Source organism: Penaeus japonicus, unplaced genomic scaffold (genome assembly GCF_977035675.1).
Source record: "Penaeus japonicus unplaced genomic scaffold, GWHDUDI00000001_assembly GWHDUDI00000009, whole genome shotgun sequence".
NCBI classification, from domain to species: Eukaryota; Metazoa; Arthropoda; class Malacostraca; order Decapoda; family Penaeidae; genus Penaeus; species Penaeus japonicus.
In genome coordinates this window covers 45,589,258-45,596,757 of record NW_028234411.1, presented here as the reverse complement: position 1 = coordinate 45,596,757, position 7,500 = coordinate 45,589,258, and the positions used below count along the sequence as shown (strand labels likewise).

Genomic DNA, 7,500 nt, shown 5'->3' with positions numbered 1-7,500 from the left:
TCCACTGTGGCATCCCCCCCTCGTCTACAAGGCATTAGTAACGTGACCACCACACCCCCCCCTACCCCCCACACCCCCCCCACGCCCAGGAATTCCTCGGTATCCCAAGGAGCTTACACCCAAAGCTTAGCGCAGACTCTTATCTCGATCCTCTGCTGTCTGCTGATTTACATAAAAGATATTTTCAACGTTGGGAGTTTCGTGTGGGGAGGAGGGAGGATAATAGTGGTGGTGATTGTGGTGGTGGGGGTGTTGATGATGGAGGAAATGGTGGTGGTGGTGGTGATTTTGGTGGTGATTGTGGTGGTGGGGGTGTTGATGATGGGGAAAGTGGGGGTGGTGGTGGTGGTGGTGGTAGGGGTGGGGGTAATGATGATGGGGGAAATGGTGGTGGTGGAGATTGTGGTGGTGGGGGTGTTGATGATGGGGGAAATGGTGGTGGTGGTGGTGATTGTGGTGGTGGGGGTGTGATGATGGTGAAAGTGGTGGTGGTGGTGATAATAATGGTGGTGATGGTAGTAATATCAATTTCAATAATGCTACATCTATTGTTATTTATGATATAAAAAACTAATAAAAACAATGATAATTTAAGTGATGCTAATGCCGGTAATATCTAATTATCATTGATTATTCTTATATATCCAATTTTAATGATCTTTATCATTTTAATCATCATTACCATTATATTCATCATTAGTATCATCATCATTACCATCATAATCATCATCATTACCATCATCACCATCATTTTCCTTACCATCATCACCATCACCATCATTTTCCTCACCATCACCACCACCATCATCACCATCACCATCACCATCATTTTCCTCACCAACACCACCACCATTATCACCATCACCACCACCATCAAACCAGCCAGCAATGCAGCCCCCCTTTCTAAGCCCTGAACATCAGTTAGGAAGTTAGGATCTGTCTGGTCAATCCTCGAGTGTTGGAACAAATCAAGATTGCATCGTATGCCCTCCTTCCTTCCGTCAGGTAGGCATTGCTTTCAATTTCGGACGAGCGTCAAGAAATCGGGCGGGATAATGATAAGATAATGAGGTGGTGTTATCTTTATCACCTTTGGTATTGTTATTATTGTTATATCTCGTTATTTTTGTTATTCATTGTTATTATTATTAATCATTATCGTCATCGCTATTTTTATTGTCATCATTATCATTACTATTACTATCATTATTTTTTGCCATTTTTATCAATATCAATGTTATCAATATCATCATTATTTTTAATACTATAATTTTATTTCTATCATTATCATCACCATTATTACTATCACTATTATTATAATTTTCATCACTACCATCACGACCACTATCATCATCCTCATTATCATCACTACTCGAATAAATACCCTAGGTAAAAAAAAAAAACATCCCAATAATGATAATAATGATAACAATTTCTGGAAAAGTTATCAGCACAATGGAACACAAACGCACATACATATTTCAAATGCTAATATCATTAAATTCATAATATAGTAATTTTGCTTAATCGCTTATTCCGTTGAGGTTTTATATTTAATGATAAATTAATTATGAAATTAGGTGTTGTGAGATATACTTGTTGCAGAGTGGTGTTGTTCCGGTTGTTATAGTGTTTGTGTTTATGGTGATGGTGGTGCTAATGGTGATTGTGATTGTGGTTATGAGGATGATGAGGGTGATGGTGATGATGCTGATGATGATGGTGGTGATGATAATGTGATGATAATGATAATTCTAATAATGGTGGTGGTGATGGTGATGCTGCTGCTGCTGCTGATGATGATAATGATAATCACGATGATAATAATAATGGCGATGATAATGATAATGATGATGATAACAATAATGATAATGATAATGATAACGATGATAATGATAATCACGAAGATAATTATAAAGATAATGATATTCACGAAGATAATTATGATGATAATGATAATAATGATGATAATGATAATGATGATCATGAAAATAACAACGATAACAAAAATCGACTTCACTCAAGAAGAAGCCCTGCAACATACAGTGAAAACGAACAGTGAACACGAACTCATACGAAAATCCCACCCAGGTCAAAGGTCAAAGGTCAAAGGTCAGCGGAAGGGACACTGTTTACTATTCTTGTTATTGTTAACATTATAATACGTGTAATTGTTATGACCTTCATTGTGATAATAAGAGAAATAAAGACCTTTTTTTCCGCCGAATTTGAAAGGAATGGGATAAACAGGTGGGACTAAATAGGCCTACTTATTGATTCCTTGGCAACTAGCTACGTCTAAGATAATGATGATGATAATAATAATTATAATTGTAATAATAGTAGTAATAATAATAATAGTAATAATAATAATTATAATGATGATGATAATGATGATAATAATAATAATAATAATAATAATAACAATAATAATAATGATAATAATAATAATAATGATAATAATAATAATAACAAATATAACGATAACAAAAATGATGTTAATAGTAATAAGAACAATCATGATAATAATAATAATAACGATAAATTAATGATAATGATAAAGATGATGATAGCGATGATAGAATGATAATAATAATAATAACAACAATAATAATGAAAAATAACAAAAAGGACACTAATACAGATAATGATAATGAATACAACAGTCATGATAATAAAGGAAAAAATAGTGTAAATGATAATAATAACAACAACAATAATAATCCTAACAATACTAATAATGATAATAATAATAATAATGATGATAATAATAATAATGATAATAAGGATAAAAGTAATAATGATAATAATGATAACAACAACAACAACTACAATAATGATAATAATAATAATAATAATAATAATAATAATAACAATAATAATAATAACAATAATAATAATCCTAACGATACTGATGATATTAATAATGATGATAATAATGATAATAATAATAATAATAATAATAATAATAATAATAATAATAATAACAACGACAACAATAATTATCCTAACAATAATGATAATGATAACAATGTTGATAATAATAATAATCATAGTAATAATTATAACAATAATAATAATAACAACAATCCTAACAACAACAACAACAACAATCCTAACAACAGCAACAACAACAACAATCCCACCAATCCTAACAATAATAAAAACAACAATAACAACAACACTAATAATCCCGAGAGTAAAATCAAAAGCCGGAGCGACCGCGCACGTCCCCGGCATCAAAGGGTCGAGGGGACAAAAGCCCCGGGAATCCTCCGAGTGTGGGGAAGGGAAGCACAGCGTTGGACATGCTCTGGGCAAGTGCACTCTCTCTATATCTATCTATCTATTTATCTGTCTGTCTCTATTTGTCTGTCTCTTTCTCTCTTTCTTTCTTTCTTTCTTTCTTTCTTACTTTCTGTCTCTCTCTCTCTCTCTCTTTCTCTCTCTTTTTCTCTCTCTTTTTTTTCTCACTCTCTCTCTCTTTCTCTCTCTTTTTTTTCTCACTCTCTCTCTCTTTCTCTCTGTCTCTCTTTCTCTATCTATATATCTATCTCTGTCTCTCTCTGTCTTTCTCTCTCTCTCTCTCTCTCTCTCTCTCTCTCTCTCTCTCTCTCTCTCTCTCTCTCTCTCTCTCTCTCTCTCTCTCTTTCTTTCTCTCTCTCTCTCTCTCTCTCTCTCTCTATCTCTCTCTCTTTCTGTCTCTCACTCTTTCTCTCTCTATCTCTTTCTCTCTCTCTTTCCCAATGATCATATTAGTGATGATAACGATGATGGTAATAATAATAACAATAGTGAAATATTATCAGTTTCATTGTAATCATAATCCTTATTATAATTATCGTTATATTATAATTACTATTATAACAATTATTATCATTATTATTATTATAATAATTGTTATTATCATTATCATCATTATTAACATTATTACATCATTATTAACATTATTAACTATAATCATTATCATTAATATCATTATTATGATAATAGCAATAATGTTAATAACTACAACGTTATCAACAATGATAATAATAACAATGATGATAGCAATACTGATGATAACGATAAGCCTACCATTAGTAACTATGATAATAACAATAACAACAAAAACTTCAACAAAAACAACAGCAACAAGACAGACATTCAGAGAGCGCAATCCTCCGCTGTGACCTATAATTCACCCTGCGCTCTCTACTTAAGCATTCTATTCACTCTTCTCCTAAAACCTTTCTTAATCCACCTACATCCACTCTTGATCCACCAAAGAACAAACGACCAACTACGCTACCCTTCTCAACCATAATCTACCACAAAACACAAATCTACTCGTGACATCCCTTATCTACCAAAATTCGACCAAATAACCTACAACCATCATCACCATCAACCTCAAAATTTAAAAAAAAAAATCAATTCTCAACCACGAATCAAGTCTTAATCTAACCCCGAAATCTCCACCGAAGTCCACCGGTTTACCACCGAAATCTAATCAACCAGTCTCTGAACCATGGCCAAACCCCCCATAAATTTTCCTGACAACCATCGTAGTCAGTAACTTTTGCCGTAATTCTGATCACTAACCAGTTGGACAACCAATAAACCAAAGGGAAAAAATGACCTCAGGTCGGAAGAGGTCATAAAAATACTACCCATGATCAGGCTGCTAATGTAATTCCTTATAAGTTTTTTTTTTTTTTTTTTTTTTTTTTTATCATTGGTAGTAGGAGTAGTGTTGTAGTAGAGATGGTGGTAGGAGTTACTTAATGTTGTTGTAGTATTGTAGTAGTAGTATGGATGTAAATATTAATGATAATGATAAGAATGAGGATGATGAATGACTATTATCATCATTATTATTTTCATTATTACTAATTATCATTCATCATTATCATTACTTATATTACCATTATTGCTATCATCATGTAATCGTTATTATCATTATCATTATCGTTACATTATTCAATATTATTTGTATTAGTATAATTATCATTTCTAATGTTTCTTATTACTATTATCACTATCATTAAGAATATAACTATCATTCATTCATTATTAGTATCATTATCATTATCCTCATTTCGTTGTTATCATCATCACCATTATTATTCCCATTGTTAATATTATCATTAATATTGTTATTATTTTTGGGTTGTTGTTGTTAAATTCGTTATTATTATCATCATTACTATACATATTATTATCATTATCGCTATCATTGTTATCATCATTATTATTATCATTATCATTATTACTATCATCATGATTATTGTTATAATCATCATCATTATCACTGCTATCATTATCATCATAATCATTGTTCTTATCACTATCACTATCATTATCTTATATTTACTGTTATCATCATCATTACTATTATTATTTTCATTATCACTCATTATCTATCATTATCATATTCACATATCATCATCATATTCATCATATCAAAATTAGGATAATTTTCAATATTATTTTCATCAATATAATCATTATTAAGAGTATTATTGTGGGCAATGAATAATAACTAGGGTTTAAGGATGATGGTGATGGTAATGATGATGATGATGATGATGATGATGATAATGATAATGATAATGATAATGATAATGATAATGATAATGATAATGATAATGATAATGATAATGATGATGATGATACTAATGATAATGATAACAATGATGATGATGATGGTGATGATGATGACGATAATGATGATAATGATGATTATTATGATGAAGAGGAAAAGGAGGAGGATAATGATGATGAAAGTGAGACGAAGAAGAATTATGATATCGGTGATATTGATGATGATTGTAACAATAGTAATGATAATAATAATAATGATGGTAATAATTAATGATGATAATACTGATAATGATAATAATAGTAATAACAATAATAAAAATAACAATAATGATGATAACAACAATTATAATAATAAAAATAATGATAATGATTATGATAATAACAATTATAACACGGATGATAATTATGGTAATAACAATAATAATGATCTGAAGGGATTAATCATATAAATGTTAATAAGATCATTATTATTATTGTTAACATTATTATCATTACTATAATCATTATCAATATTGTTAATGATATTATTAATAACCATAATGATAATAGTTATAGTAGTAGTAGTAGTGGTAATGATGATGATGATAATAATGAAACTACTACTACTGATGATAATAATAACGATAATAATAATAATAATGACAGTAATAATAATAATAATAATAATAATAATAATAAAGCAATAATGATATAATAACAATAATAATAATAATAATGATATAAGAACAACAATAATAATAATAATAATAATAACAACAATGGTAATAATGATAATGATAATGATAATAATAATGTAAATCATGATAATGATAATAATGATACTGATAATAATAATAATAATAATGATAATAATAATAATAATAATAATAATAATAATAATAATAATAATAATGATAATTATAATAATAATGATAATAATAATAATAATAATGAGTATAATAATAAAAACTATAATGATAACAATAATAACAATAGTAGTAGTAATAACAAAAATGATGATAATAATAACGATGACGATGATGTTAATGATAATGATAATGATAACAACAAAAACAACGATAATGATAATGATGAAAATAATACTGATAAAGTAAACAATGATAATAATGACAGTAATAATAATATTTGATAATTATCATTACAAGTAGTAGTATAATCATCATAGTCATTATCATCATCATTATTATTACAATCATAAACCTTTTAGTATCATCATCATCATTATTATCATTACCATAACCATTATTAATATTTTTTATATTGTTTTTGTTACTATCATTGTCATAATTATTACCCTTGATATTATTATCATCATCATCAACATTAATATTACTATTACTATCATCATTTTCATCACTATCAATATCATAATATTTGTAAAGATTTTTTTTTTATTTCATCACTTTTCTCATTATCATTATTGTTAGCAATTATCAGCTTTCAGTCACCATCATTGTTGCTATCAATATCATTATGGAAGTTATTACTTTCATTTACATAATTAGTGTTATAACCATCATTATCATCATAACCATTGTCTCATTATTTCTCACCATCACTGCCATCACCACCATTTTTATTAACATTATCCAATAATCTAACTTTAGAACATTATAGAAGTAAAAATCGAAAATCACCATCATTATCATGATCACCATCATCCTTCAGTCACCATATCCTTGTCAAACTCACCCTTATATTACAGTCACTATTATACATAATCTCTTTCACTATCACTCACATCGCGTGGAAATACAGTGAAATAAACACATCACTTACCCAATGAAAATGAGCTGCAGTTTTGAATTGTTTTAGTACATGTTGTAATGTACTTCAGAAATACAACTGTTGTATTCTCTTGTATTCTGTTGTATGGCTTGAATCGCTGTTTATCAGATGTTTGTAAATAAGAAA

At 29.0% G+C, this 7,500-nt stretch overlaps 1 long non-coding RNA gene across 1 annotated transcript in view; it reads right to left on the bottom strand.

Annotated features, from left to right (window-relative positions):
* LOC147471418 (uncharacterized) overlaps positions 1–7,500 on the bottom strand; it is a gene marked incomplete at its 3' end in the record, with an annotated part of 25,888 nt that overhangs the window by 17,351 nt on the left and 1,037 nt on the right. The window contains exon 2 of the long non-coding RNA XR_015191288.1: positions 7,366–7,500. This exon is cut by the window's right edge and continues 308 nt beyond it. This is a non-coding gene — a long non-coding RNA (uncharacterized LOC147471418). The remainder of the gene's footprint in view (positions 1–7,365) is intronic.